We start from the raw sequence: 15354 nt of genomic DNA, 5'->3' as shown, positions 1-15354 counted from the left end.
AAAATCTACGGCAAAACGAAAAAAAAAAAATCATTGTGAAATAAAATTGGAAAAAAATATGCCATTTTGTAATTTTGGGGGCTTCCGTTTCTACACAGTACATTTATCGGTAAAAATGACACCTAATCTTTATTCTGTAGGTCCATACAATTAAAATGATACCCTACTTATATCGGTTGGATTTTGTCGTACTTCTGGAAAAAATCATTTTTAAAATTGTCCTCTTCTGACCCCTATAACTTTTTTATTTTTCTGGGTATGGGGCGGTATGAGGGCTCATTTTTTGCGTCGTGATATGAAGTTTTTAGCGGTACCATTTTTGCATTGATAGGACTTATTGATCGCTTTTTATTCATTTTTTCATGATATAAAAAGTGACCAAAAATGCACTATTTTGGACTTTGGAATTTTTTTGTGTGCACGCCATTGACCGTGCGGTTTAATTAACAATATATTTCGGACATTTCCGCACGCGGCGATACCACATATGTTTATTTTTATTTACACTGGGTTTTTTTTATGGGAAAAGGGGGGTGATTCAAACTTTTAATAGGGGAGGGGTTAAATGATCTTTATTCACTTTTTTTTCCCCACTTTTTTTTTTGCAGTGTTATAGCTCCCATAGGGACACACTGATCTTTTACATTGATCATTGGTTTCTCATAAGAAACCAGTGATGGATGATTATGCCGCTTGACTGCTCATGCCTGGATCTCAGGCACTGAGCAGTCATTCGGCGATCGGACAGCGAGGAGGCAGGTAGGGACCCTCCTGCTGTCCTGTAAGCTGTTCGCGATTTCACCGCGGCTATCCCGAACAGCTCCCTGAGCTAACCGGCATGGTTTCACTTTCATGTTAGACGCGGCGTTCAACTTTGAACGCCGCGTCTAAAGGGTTAATAGCGCGCGGCAGTGCGATCAATGCTGGGCGCTATTAGCCACGGGTCCCGGCCATTATTAGAGGCCAGGCCCGACCCGCTATGACGTGGGGCCACGTCTTGGCCCCCGCAGCCACGTCGTGGCCCCCGCATTATAGATTGGGAGTAGACTCAGGGCGTACAGGTATCCAAAGGATAGAGGATAAGATGCCTGACCGCGGGAGTCCCGCTGCTGGGACTCTGGGGACTGATTACAAACGGGGTGCCGCGTGCATGATCACGGGCGTCCCCAGCTGCGGGACTCCCGTGATCAGGCATCTTATCCCCTATCCTTTGGATAGGGGATAAGATGTGTAAGCACCGGAGAACCCCTTTAAATTGATACCCTACTTATATAGGTTTGATTTTGTCATACTTCTGGAAAAAATCATAACTACATACACGAAAATTAATATGTTTAAAATTGTCATATTCTGACCTCTACAACTTTCTTATTTTTCTGTGTACGGGGCGGTATGAGGGCTCATTTTTTGTTCCGTGATCTGAAGGTTTTAGCGGTACCATTTTTGTATTTATCAGACTTTTTGATTGCTTTTTATTAATCTTTTCATGATCTAAAAAGTGAGCAAAAACGTGGTTTGGATTTTTTTTGCGCGTACGCCATTGACCATGCGGTTTAATTAACCATATATTTTTAGAGTTCGGACATTTACGCACGCGGCAATACCACATATGTTTATTTTTATTATGGTTACATATTTTTTATATGGAATTTGGGAAAAGGGGGGTGATTTAAACTTTTAAAGGAAGGGAAGGAAGGGTTTAATGGGTGTTTTTTAAAATTTTTTTACTCTTTATTTAACTTTTTTTTTTTTACACTTTTAGTCCCCTTAGGGGACTTTTAGGAGGATTCATTAGGTTCCTCATACAGATTAATGTGGTTTCATAGAACCACATTGATCTGTGTGCTCTGCGCTCGATTGATAAAGCCTGGTCCTGCCAGGCTTTATCTTTCTCGGCGCAGCAGCCAGCACGGAAGTAGAGGTAAGCCCTCCGGCTGCCTCAGCATTTGATCAACCCCCCCGCGATCTTGCTGCGGAGGGGGCGATTCACCCCAGTGGACCACCAGGGATGGTTTGATTGTCCCTTTAGATGCCGCTGTCAAGTTTGACAGCAGTGATCTAAAGGGTTAATAGCCTGCCGCGGCAATCGCCGCATCTCTGCTATTAACGCCGGCCCCCAGCTACAGGAATCAGCTGGGGGCCAGCCGGTATGGCGTCGGGAGCCAGCGCCATGCAACGGTTGCCGTCTCAGGATGAGCCAGCTTGTCCTTAGATGGCAACCAGTTAAACTAAAAAATGGAAACAAAAGAAAAAAATATAAACATATTTGGTATTGCTGCATATAGAAATGTTTAAACTGGGGGGCGTGGCCTGGACGCTGAGCCGAACGGACGCATGTTGAACTAGCTCCGCTCTGAACCGTGTTGTTTAGCATCCTGTTTTCATCCTGGACCTCAGAACTTTGCCTCAGAGACTTCGGAACCGCAGTGGATCGGTGGGGTCCATCATGCCAGCTAATAAGAGCGGTGTGGCGGCAGCCGCGAAGTTGCAGGGTTTCGCGCGCGGCCAAGACCAAGATGGCGCCGGGCCTTCCTCCTCCGCTCCTGCTGAGCCGGTCGCTGACTCCCGCCCGGAGATTCCCTCTACACTGGCCGCTGCCCCGGGAGAGATGACCCTAAGCGAGGTATCTGCGCAACTTCTGTCTGCCATTACTATGTGCAAAACTTCCCTGACGAGTATGCTGGAGGAAGTGAAGATTGATATAGGCCTAATCAGGCAGGACCTGCACAATCTCCGAGATAGGGTGAGACAGGCTGAAGCTCGTATCTCCTCAGTCGAGGACTCGGTGGCGCCCTTACCTGCAGCGATTTCAGACCTTGAGCGCACTGCGTCGCAATGGAAAGAGAAGGCAGACGATCTGGAGAACCGGTTGCGGAGGAACAACCTCCGAATTGTTGGCCTGCCGGAGCACTCTGAGGGACAGGACCCCGGCTCCTTTGTCGAAAAATGGCTGCGTGAGCTGTTGCCTGATGCCCCGTTCACTACCACCTTCGCGGTGGAGAGGGCACACCGGGTCCCGACTCGCCCCCTCCCGCCGGGGGCCCCGCCGAGGCCGCTTCTAGCCAGAATGCTGAACTGCAACGACCGGGACATCGCCTTACGACTGCTCCGTCGCCTGCCAGAACTCACCTTCAATGGGTCTCCTGTGTCGATATTCCCTGACTTCTCCCAGGACCTGCAGAAGAAGCGTGCCACCTTCCAAGCAGTGAAGCGGAAGCTGAGGGACATGGCGATACCCTATTCTATGGTGTACCCAGCCCGACTGAGGGTTGTGGACGGTGAGAGAGCCATCTTCTTCATTACCCCGCAGGAGGCTGACGAGTGGGCCTCAAGGAGGCGCAATGTGAGGCGCTGAGGTCCTGAACGCCATTTGGGCCTGGCTGGGCCTTGCTGTTTATCGCACTGTCTGGTGCTCCCGGACTGCCGGTGGACTGTGAGTACTGCTGTCTACAGTGACCTGCTTTTGGGCCCCCTGGTGTACCCCTGTACCCATCTCCCGGTCCCCTCATGGCCTACTCCCCCTTGAGCATATACACTCTGGGAAGCACCCAACTGCCACCTTCACCCGTGGACTTTTACTCTCCGTACCTGCATACCCCACCTGGATACCCCACCCGACCTTGCTGTCTTACCCCCCCCCCCCTCCCCCCCCCGTGGACTGCCCCTCAGTAACTGTATGCTCCCTCTCATGCCGGACCCATGCAGACCCCTTCCTCATGCTGCCCTGTACCCAACGGACCCTGCATCCTCCCTGTACCGTTTATCCCTTTTCCCTATGCTGGACTTCCCCGCAGGGGACCCGGTAATACACTGGTGAATGCTGCCATACACCCGAGACTGCAGCAGTTCTGATGACCCGCTACCACTCTGCTGGCGGGACTTGAAGCCCGGTTGCTACCTCGGGACTGCATGTTAATCTGACCTGCTCATACTCGATACACTGTGCGGCATATTGCCCGGATTATGGCCCACCCGTATTTCCCCTTGTTTATGTACCCTAGTTAATTGATGGTGCTGCTGTTTGTCCCTGGTGGCAGGTTGTGAGGTCTCGTTTCCCTGCGACCTCGATTTACACGGTTCCCCCCGTATTATACATCTTCTCTGGGCCCTAGGCCATTGGCCTTTTGCTTGTTGCATCTGTTTATGACCCTCTTGTTTTGTCTTTGTCTGGTGTTTTGTGTCTGTTTCGTTTTATGTACGTCCCGGTCGGGCTGCCTGCCCTTTTTCCCTCTTCCCTGCGTTCCTTCTCTGTGGTTTCCCTGCTCCTCCACTCCCTTCTGTCGCCCCCCTACTTGCCCCCTCTTCTACTTTCACGTCATGTACTCGTTTTACCCCTGCTCTTCTTCCCTCACCATCCCTTTCATTTCAGCTTCACTCTCTCTACATGGCGAACGTTAGGTATCTTTCGTGGAATGTGAGGGGTCTTGGCTGTCCTCGTAAGCGATCTCTGGTGTATGCCACTATACGTAAGTACCAACCTACTGTGGTTTGTTTGCAGGAGACGCACTTAATTGCCCCTAACACTCGGTGGTTGTCTAGGCCCTGGGTGCAATGGACGATGCACTCTTGCCACACCTCACATTCCAGGGGAGTCTCTTTTATGGTACACAAATCCCTGAGATGGGAGGCGAGGCACACTCGGGTTGACTCTGAGGGCAGGTTTGTTTTCATTTTTTCACTTATTGACAATTCCCCCTATGTCCTCTTGGGTATTTATGTCCCTCCTCCTGGTGCCCTGGAGGTTCTCCACCAAGCTGCAGTTTTCGCTGCCTCTTTTCCAGGGGCTAGAGTTCTCTGCATGGGTGACTTTAATAATGTGATGGACCCGGCTCTGGATAGGAGAGGGGTTGGCATTGTTCCTTCTTCTTCCCCGACTCCGCTAAGCGCCCTGGTTCAGGAGCTAGGTTGGAGGGACACTTTTCGACATTTGCATCCCCATGCCCGCGTATATTCTTGTCAGGCCGCTAGCGGCAATTCCCTTTCGCGCATAGATATGATGTTGGGTAACCCACTTGTACTCCCTATGGTTCAGGCTGTGGCGTATGTTACTAGGGGGGTCTCCGATCACTCCCCTCTCCTACTGACCCTACAGACCCCTGGCCCTTCTAATATTCGAAGCTGGAAATTAAATCCTTATTGGCTGTCCTTATTTGGCCCTCATGATGGTATACCTGTACAACTATCCATGTTCTTCGTAGATCATAATGGGGTTGACGACCCCATTTTAGTATGGGAAACCGCTAAAGCATTCCTACGGGGGTGTTTACAATCGGCCATATCTTATATTAAGAGGGAGGCGATGAGGGAGGAGTCTGAGCTGGGGGACCGCTGTGCTGACCTGGAAAGGACCTACATCACTGACCCGACCGATGACAATAAAACTGTATGGCTGCACGCGGGGCGACAGTATCTACATTATTTGCAGGAGAAAGCGGCTCGTAAGCTTTTTTTTACCCAACAGAAGGCCTTTGAGATGGGAAATCAGTCCAGTAGATTACTAGCCCACCTTATACACCAGAACGCCCAGTCTCCGACGGTACTACAGGTCCGTTCGGTGGATGGGACTGTATTGACCACTACTTCCCAGATATCTGACAGATTTGTCTCCTTCTACTCTGATTTATACACCTCTCAGGCCACATACTCCTCACGGGAACTGTCTGACTACCTAGATGACATCACATTCCCTCGACTGTCCGCTGTCAGTGCCTCCTCTCTGGAGTCGGAGCTGACTATAGAAGAACTGGAGGATGCCTTGGGTGCCCTGGCGAGAGGTAAGTCGCCGGGCCCCGATGGCATTCCAGTGGAAGTTTACCAGCAATACAAGGAGCAGCTGGCTCCGGTGTTGCTGGCCATGTATAACTGTGCGTTTGCCTCTGACGTACTGCCTGAGTCCTTTTATGATGCTACTATAGTGGTCATTTTGAAGCCGGATAAGGACCCTCTGGAATGTTCTTCGTATAGGCCCATTTCCCTCCTCAATTTAGATTATAAGTTGCTCGCTAAAATACTCTCCCTCCGGCTGAATCGGGTTATTTTGGAAATCATTCATGCAGATCAATCAGGCTTTATGCCTGGGAGGTCCACATCTGATAACATCAGGAGGGTCCAGACACTCACCCAATTAGGGGCTACTGGGGGGAGGGATTGGGCGCTGGCCTCTTTAGACACGGCTAAGGCTTTTGACTCCGTTGAGTGGTCCTTCCTGCTGGAAACTCTTCGGAGATTTGGATTCGGGCCTAACTTTATAAAATGGATTTCCCTTTTATATAGATCCCCAAGGGCGCGTATGTCCATCAACGGTGCTCTTTCTCCTTATTTTTCCCTGGGCAGGGGCACGCGACAGGGGTGCCCTATCTCTCCCCTATTATTTGCTATTGCTATTGAACCTTTGGCCCTCCGGATCCGTCAGCATCCGGGATACGCTGGTATAAGCATTGGCTCGAGGGAGGATAGGGTAGGCCTGTATGCTGACGACATGATCTTATTCATGTCTGATCCTGCGTGCACTCTGGCTTTGGGGATTGGCCTTATTGACAAATTTGGGGTTTACTCGGGTCTTAGGATCAACTGGAGCAAGTCGGTGTATATGCCCATCAGAGATTCTCCGGTAGGGAATTGTTTACATGGCCTACGGGTCGTAGATCAGTTCAAATATTTAGGCATCATTATCAACAGGCGGTTTGGGGAGGATCACCAGACGAACATTCTACCTCTTCTATCCTATGTCCGTGCCAAATTCCGGACTTGGGCTGCCCTGCCCCTTTCTGTTGCGGGCCGCATTAATCTCATCAAAATGGTGGTTCTCCCCAAGTGTCTTTATCTGTTAGAACATGCGTCAGCCATAGTACCAGTCTCCTTTTTTAGACAGCTGCATTCTCTCTTTCCCCCGTTTATTTGGGGCTCTAATAGATCCAAGCTGAAACTGACCACATTGCAGCGACCTAGAACTCAGGGAGGTATGTCACTACCCGATCTACAGCTATACTACATGGCTGGCCAGCTCAGGTATCTTAGACACTGGGTTTCCTTGCAGCCCCTCCCCAATAGTGAGCATCACCTTGCCCACAGTCTACACCTCTCTCACCTGTGGCCCGTCTTAGAGGGTAGGGTTGGTCTGGGGGGCCCTTGGCTTCCTCTGCATAGACTGGCCCTGAAACTCTGGACCTATGCTAAACGTTTATTTGCCTTTACGGACAACCTGCTGGACAGACAACTGTGGCATGATCCTACGTTGCCGCACTTCTCTGACCAACTGGATCCGCACTTTTGGAGGTCCCATGGTGTGATCTCCGTTGGTGATGTCTATGATGGCAGTGCCTTTAGGGACTTCCAGTACTTTATTGACGTTAAATCTGTCCCCAGACGATCGTTTTACCGATACCTCCAGCTCAGACACGCCTTCCAAGTACAATTCCCTGGGTCTAGTGCTCCATTCTCTCACTTCCCGATTATTGGGGTGTTCACCACTCAGGGGCCCCGGGGACTTATATCGGCTCTATATACTGCCCTTTTGAATGCTAAGATGGGGGGGGAGCCGCTGTCGGTCGAGGCGCGCTGGAGGAGCTGTGTAGCTGACATGACTGATGAGGAGTGGGATGATGCCCTCTCCTCACATCTGCACGTCTCACCCTCTATCAACAACAGACTGATTCAGCTGTACATGTTCCACCAGTCGTACCTCACCCCGATACGCTTGGCTAAAATGGGTAGGCGCCCAGACTCATCTTGCCACCGTTGTGGACATCCTGACTCTGACTTTATGCATATGATGTGGTCCTGCCATTATATAGCATCATTCTGGTCCGAGGTGACACAGTTTCTTACTTCCTTAACTCGACGGCCGGTGCCGATGCTCCCGAGGCACTGCCTTTTGGGTCTTTTTGATGAGGAACTGTGGTCGCCAACTGAGATCATCTTCCTCAGGGAGGTCCTCTTCCTTGCACGCAAGGCCATAGCATTGCGTTGGATGGACTCTAGGACTCCCACGGTTGCTGGTTGGAAGGCCCTCGTGAACACCTCAGTGAACTATGAGTATCTGGTTTACAAACATCGTAAGAACCCTGCCAAGTTCTATAAAATATGGGCGTCCTGGTGTGCCTCCCCCCATGCTCAATACACGGTATCCAGGTTCTTGGCAGCAAGAGACCTCATTCTATCACAGTCTTCTTCCCCGGCTACTTGATTTCTCTTTTCTCGTCTGACCTAGGCTGATATTTCCCCCCTTCTTTGTTTCTCTTCCTCCTTTTCCCCTTACTTTCTCTTCCCCCCCCCCCCCTCCCTCTTTCTCTCTCCTTCTCATCTCCCTCTTCCTCTTCCCTGACCTGGACGGATTTGTGTGATGTTTTTGCGTTTGTAGTGTCTCGTCTTTGTGTTTGTCTTTGTTTCCCTCTCCATAGTTCTTGAGTTCCCACCAAACGGTGGTTGGTTTTAATGTTTTCTGTGTTTTAGTTGATTCATTGCTGATGTAACTGCTCGTGTCATGCTGATGAATGATCATCCTTTTTCCGGCACGGTGTCGGATGATACCTGTATTTCTCACCGCCAGCTTTTGATACTTTTCGTATGTATTTATTGTGTTGAGCACTTACATTGCAATAAAAACAGTTTAAAAAAAAAAAGAAATGTTTAAACTATTAAATGTATTATTATTGATCCTGCATAGTGAACAAAGTAATAATAATTAAAAAAAAAATACTTAAAGGGGTATTCCGTCCCTGGCCATCTTATTTTCTATGCAAAGGATAGGGGGATAAGATTTAAAGCGAACTTACAGTAAATTGGCCCGTAGCGAACCTCGCAGCTCGCCGACTCCATTCATGTCTTTGGGAAGGGGTGTTATGAGCGATCACAGCCATCATGCCCCCCCCCCCCCCCATAAATGTTCAGAACATCTGGGTGCCGGCCCGAAGATCGTGGGGGTTCCAGAAGCTGGACCACCTGCAATCAGACATCTTATTCCCTATCCTTTGGAGTACCCCTTTTACACCAAAACTGCAGATTTTCTTTGCCCAACTCATTAGAACCAATCCTAATATAGTTGGTCTTAAAATTAAAGCATCAACTCACACAATTTCTTTATATGCAGATGATATTATTTTTACATTATCAAATCTTGTTAAGTCAATGGACACAACACTGAAGTTATTACATTTCAGATTAGTTTCATACTATTCACTAAATAAATCTAAATCACAAGCTCTCCCTATTAATCTTCCAAAAACAACTGCATCTTTTCTAAAGCTCACACATCAATTAGACTGGCAGACAACTCAAATTATATATTTGGGAATTCAGATTACAAGAACCTTTCACTTGTTGTATGAAATTAGCTATGTCCCATTTATCAAACAATTACAATCAGTTGGGACAATATAAAGGGGAGGAGGTGTCCTGGTTGGGGAGAATTGCGGCCTTTAAAATGATGTTGTTACCAAAGCTCCTCTATCTATACTGGGCTCTACCTATAGGGTTCCAACCATCTTAAGGTTAAAATAATGATATCCTGGGACATCTGGCTAAATCATGAACCCAATACAGGAATATGGGTGCACTACTGTGGTAGATGTATACAACGACATTGGCTATCCCTCAACACTGATGTTAAAATTGAGACATTCCCCAGTGTATCCTTATATGAAGGACATACCAGAGCCCGCACACCAACGCCAAGGTTTCTCAAGATGGTGCGAGACCTACGCTAATCCTACCTGTGCTTGATAAGCAAAACAGGGGCCAGTGGGCAATTACGGCAGCATTCGGTCGACTCACAACTTCCTCCCAGATACCCTCCAGCGTGACTGAGCACACATGCAATGGGAGGAGGGAGGCAAGCTGCAAGCCCCACCTGAGTTGGCTAATATGGGTGCCTGGCCTCACAGGTGCTACCTTAATGCTGCCTTGAAGATATTCAAGGCACATTAATTTTGGAGTTTACACACCTCCAAGTATAAAATTTAAACAAACAACAAAAAACGTGGTCTCAAATGGCTGGAGGTGCTCAACCCCAAATGCGGTTGTGCATTTATACTGGGGGAGCAGATCCTGCCCTTGTAGTCCGTCTTCAAGGCAGCATTAAGGTAGCACCTGTGAGGCCAGGCACCCATATTAGCCAACTCAGGTGGGGCTTGCAGCTTGCCTCCCTCCTCCCATTGCATGTGTGCTCAGTCACGCTGGAGGGTATCTGGGAGGAAGTTGTGAGTCGACCGAATGCTGCCGTAATTGCCCACTGGCCCCTGTTTTGCTTATCAAGCACAGGTAGGATTAGCGTAGGTCTCGCACCATCTTGAGAAACCTTGGCGTTGGTGTACGGGCTCTGGTGTGTCCTTCATATAAGGATACACTGGCGAATGTCTCAATTTTAACATCAGTGTTGAGGGATAGCCAATGTCATTGTATACATCTACCACAGTAGTGACCCATATTCCTGTATTGTATTCTAATTGTTACACATCCACACCGTTTATCTGGTGTAGGATTCTATTGTGGCACTTGTAGTCCGCTGCAGGCATCCTCCATTGTATGCATTTTTATGCTGGGGATTGCCCTTAGCAACGGACTACAAGGGCAGGATCTGCTCCCCCAGTATAAATGCACAACCGCATTTGGGGTTGAGCACCTCCAGCCATTTGAGACCACGTTTTTTGTTGTTTGTTTAAATCATGAACCCAGAATAAAATATCCACTAATGAGCAAAAATAGGGCTGTAGGAGGACTTGGTTTACCCAATATTTTCCACCATTATAAAGCATCAGTGGTAGCACAGATTAAGGTATGGTGGACACGTTCATATGATATCCATTGGGTGGGTACAGATCGAACAGACATATTTTAAAAATAGAGATACACGATGTCTATTCTTTCTGCCATTTTGGAAAAAAGACAAGGCGACGGATATGACAAGGCGACCCCCCCCCCCCCCCCCCCCGCGATCAGACATCTTATCCCCTATCCTTTGGGGATAAGATGTTTTTCCCTGGAATAACACTTTAACTACTAGATCACATTCAACACCTGAATTGCATGAGTTGGAGCTCTTCAATGTATGGTGCTGTTTTCATGGGAGAGAGATTGCTTTTTCTTTTCTCCATTCTAAAATTATTAGTTTTTTGTTAAACAAAGAGGTTTACAGTCTGTTTCACGATGTTTTAAGATTGATTTTATGGTCAGATCACACCCTCATTCAGCTAGAAATCAATTAGACATTTACTTATACACCTTCACATCCCTGGAGATTGAATTTAAAGGGGTACTCCGGTGCTAAGACATCTTATCCCCTATCCAAAGGATAGGAGATGAGATGCCTGATCGCGGGGGTCCCGCCGCTGGGACCGTGATCTTGCACGCAGCACCCCGTTAGAATCAGTCCCCGGAGCGTGTTCGCTCCGTGTCTGATTACTAGCGATCATGGGGGACGGAGCATTGTGATGTCACGGCTCCGCCCCCGTGTGAAGTCACGCTCCGCCCTCTCAATGCAAGCCTATGGGAGGGGGGGCGTGACAGCTGTCTGACGGGGGCTGCATGCAAAATCACGTGGGTCCCCAGCGGCGGGACCCCTGCGATCAGGCATCTTATCCCCTATCCTTTGGATAGGGGATAAGATGTCTTAGCACCAGAATACCCCTTTAAATATACTCTCACACCCTGAATCTGAATTAGTCTCATGTTTTAAGACCAAGGCATCTTCAACTACCAATGTATTTACATTGTAGAATGCACACAAAGGATTTAAGCGGGTATTAATCATTAAATGTTGTGCTAGAGCTAAAAGGGACCTGCAGTATACATATCTAACCCAAACTCCTATTACTAGATCCCAAAACAAGACTTATTCCGCCCCATAGTTATCAAACAAATTATTTAAAGGAGCTCTCCCGGTTGTCACGATGCCGGCTGGCAGGTAGTGGATCCTCTGTGCCAGAGAGGGATGGCTAGGACCGCGCTAGTGGACCGGTTCTAAGCCACTACAGGTTTTCACCAGAGCCCGCCGCAAAGCGGGATGGTCTTGCTGCGGCGGTAGTGACCAGGTCGTATCCACTAGCAACGGCTCACCTCTCTGGCTGCTGAAGATAGGCGAGGTACAAGGGAGTAGGCAGAAGCAAGGTCGGACGTAGCAGAAGGTCGGGGGCAGGCGGCAAGATTCGTAGTCAGGGGAGATAGCAGGAGTTCTGGTACACTGGCTTTAAACACACAAAACGCTTTCACTAGGCACAAGGGCAACAAGATCCGGCAAAGGAGTGCAAGGGAGGAGACTAGATATAGCCAGGGAACAGGTGGGAGCCAATTAAGCTAATTGGGCCAGGCACCAATCATTGGTGCACTGGCCCTTTAAATCTCAGGGAGCTGGCGCGCGCGCGCCCTAGAGAGCGGAGCCGCGCGCGCCAGCACATGACAGCAGGAGACGGGAACGGGTAAGTGACCTGGGATGCGATTCGCGAGCGGGCGCGTCCCGCTGTGCGAATCGCATCCCCAACGGCCATGACAGGGCAGCGCTCCCGGTCAGCGGGACCGACCGGGGCGCTGCGGAGAGAGAGACGCCGTACGCGCTCCGGGGAGGAGCGGGGACCCGGAGCGCTAGGCGTAACAGTACCCCCCCCCCCTTAGGTCTCCCCTTCTCTTTGTCTGGTAACTGCCTCCCCTGGGATGAGGACACCGGGAAAGGATGGAGGGATTCCTCAACAGCAGGCGGAACAGCAGGAGTAGGGATGGGGAGGGAGGGCAGAGGGCGAGACTTGGCACGGGGCAGTGTGACACCAGGACGAGGGCCATGAGGGGACACAGAGGTTTGCCTGATGGGACTGGGAGGGGGGGAGAGGTATTTCTTGTGGCAGGCAGAGTCCTTAATGACCTTAGGGGGACCGGATACAGGAGGAACCACAGGGTCACGGCAGGGAGTACTGGGGACCGGTTGAAGGCAGACCTTGGAACAAGAGGGACCCCAACTCTTGATCTCCCCAGTGGACCAATCCAGGGTTGGGGAATGGTGTTGAAGCCAGGGTAGTCCAAGGAGAACTTCAGAAGTGCAATTAGGAAGGACAAAAAATACAATTTCCTCGTGATGAGGTCCGATGCACATTAGGAGGGGCTCCGTGCGATAACGCACGGTGCAGTCCAATCTGGCTCCGTTGACCGCGGAAATGTGGAGTGGCTTGACAAGACGGGTCACCGGAATGCGGAATTTATTCACTAAGGACTCCCGAATAAAATTCCCAGAAGCTCCAGAGTCCAGGCAGGCCACGGCTGAGAGGGGAGAGCTGGCTGACGTAGAAATCCGAACAGGCACCGTGAGACGTGGAGAAGTCGACTTAGCATCAAGAGACGCCACACCCACGAGAGCTGGGTGCGAGCGTGCGTTTCCCAGACGTGGAGGACGGATTGGGCACTCCACCAAAAAATGTTCAGTACTGGCACAGTACAGACAAAGATTCTCTTCCTTACGGCGATTCCTCTCTTCCAGGGTCAGGCGAGACCGATCCACTTGCATGGCCTCCTCGGCGGGAGGCCTAGGCGCAGATTGCAGTGGAGACTGTGGGAGAGGTGTCCAGAGATCTAAGTCTTTTTCCTGGCGGAGCTCTTGATGCCTCTCAGAAAAACGCATGTCAATGCGAGTGGCTAGATGAATGAGTTCATGCAGGTTAGCAGGAGTCTCTCGTGCGGCCAGAACATCTTTAATGTTGCTGGATAGGCCTTTTTTAAAGGTCGCGCAGAGAGCCTCATTATTCCAGGAAAGTTCAGAAGCAAGGGTACGGAATTGTATGGCGTACTCGCCAACGGAAGAATTACCCTGGACGAGGTTCAGCAGGGCAGTCTCAGCAGAAGAGGCTCGGGCAGGTTCCTCAAAGACACTTCGAATTTCCGAGAAGAAGGAGTGTACAGAGGCGGTGACGGGGTCATTGCGGTCCCAGAGCGGTGTGGCCCATGACAGGGCTTTTCCAGACAGAAGGCTGACTACGAAAGCCACCTTAGACCTTTCAGTGGGAAACTGGTCCGACATCATCTCCAAGTGCAATGAACATTGCGAAAGAAAGCCACGGCAAAACTTAGAGTCCCCATTAAATTTGTCCGGCAAGGACAGGCGGAGGCTAGGAGTGGCCACTCGCTGCGGAGGAGGTGCAGGAGCTGGCGGAGGAGATGATTGCTGAAGAAGTTGCGACTGAAGTTGGTGCACAATGGTGGACACTTCCGACAGCTGGTGGGTTAGATGGGCGATCTGTCGGGCTTGCTGGGCGACCACCGTGGTGATATCAGAGGCAACTGGCAGGGGAACCTCAGCGGGATCCATGGCCGGATCTACTGTCACGATGCCGGCTGGCAGGTAGTGGATCCTCTGTGCCAGAGAGGGATGGCTAGGACCGCGCTAGTGGACCGGTTCTAAGCCACTACAGGTTTTCACCAGAGCCCGCCGCAAAGCGGGATGGTCTTGCTGCGGCGGTAGTGACCAGGTCGTATCCACTAGCAACGGCTCACCTCTCTGGCTGCTGAAGATAGGCGAGGTACAAGGGAGTAGGCAGAAGCAAGGTCGGACGTAGCAAAAGGTCGGGGGCAGGCGGCAAGATTCGTAGTCAGGGGAGATAGCAGGAGTTCTGGTACACTGGCTTTAAACACACAAAACGCTTTCACTAGGCACAAGGGCAACAAGATCCGGCAAAGGAGTGCAAGGGAGGAGACTAGATATAGCCAGGGAACAGGTGGGAGCCAATTAAGCTAATTGGGCCAGGCACCAATCATTGGTGCACTGGCCCTTTAAATCTCAGGGAGCTGGCGCGCGCGCGCCCTAGAGAGCGGAGCCGCGCGCGCCAGCACATGACAGCAGGAGACGGGAACGGGTAAGTGACCTGGGATGCGATTCGCGAGCGGGCGCGTCCCGCTGTGCGAATCGCATCCCCAACGGCCATGACAGGGCAGCGCTCCCGGTCAGCGGGACCGACCGGGGCGCTGCGGAGAGAGAGACGCCGTACGCGCTCCGGGGAGGAGCGGGGACCCGGAGCGCTAGGCGTAACACCGGTTAGAGAAATTTACCCTAAGGATAGGGGATAAGTGTCAGATTGAGGGGGACCTGACCACTGTGACCCCCCTGCGATCTCCGGCATGGTGCCCCGCAGAGGATATAGCCTTATTATTAAAAGCGTTATTGTCATTAAAAACAACTTTTGAGATGTTGTTCAGACTTGTCAAAAGTTGTTGATTGCACCGAAATTTCACACTGAAATAAGTTATTAGCCAGGAAAGAGGGTGGCATTGCACTCTACTACTTGGCTGAGCCAAAGCTGTCCAATTTTCTGCATAGAAGTCCATGGGACTTCCGGGTCATCTACTGATTGGATTATTCTTGGGCTGCAGAGATTGTTCAGAACT

General features: G+C 50.3%; 1 protein-coding gene across 3 annotated transcripts in view; it reads left to right on the top strand.

Annotated features, from left to right (window-relative positions):
• GLT1D1 (glycosyltransferase 1 domain containing 1) overlaps positions 1-15354 on the top strand; it is a 135440-nt gene that overhangs the window by 68041 nt on the left and 52045 nt on the right. The window lies entirely within an intron of this gene.

The sequence above is a fragment of the Hyla sarda genome, chromosome 1, assembly GCF_029499605.1.
Source record: "Hyla sarda isolate aHylSar1 chromosome 1, aHylSar1.hap1, whole genome shotgun sequence".
NCBI lineage: Eukaryota > Metazoa > Chordata > Amphibia > Anura > Hylidae > Hyla > Hyla sarda.
This window is presented reverse-complemented; position numbering and strand designations above follow the sequence as displayed.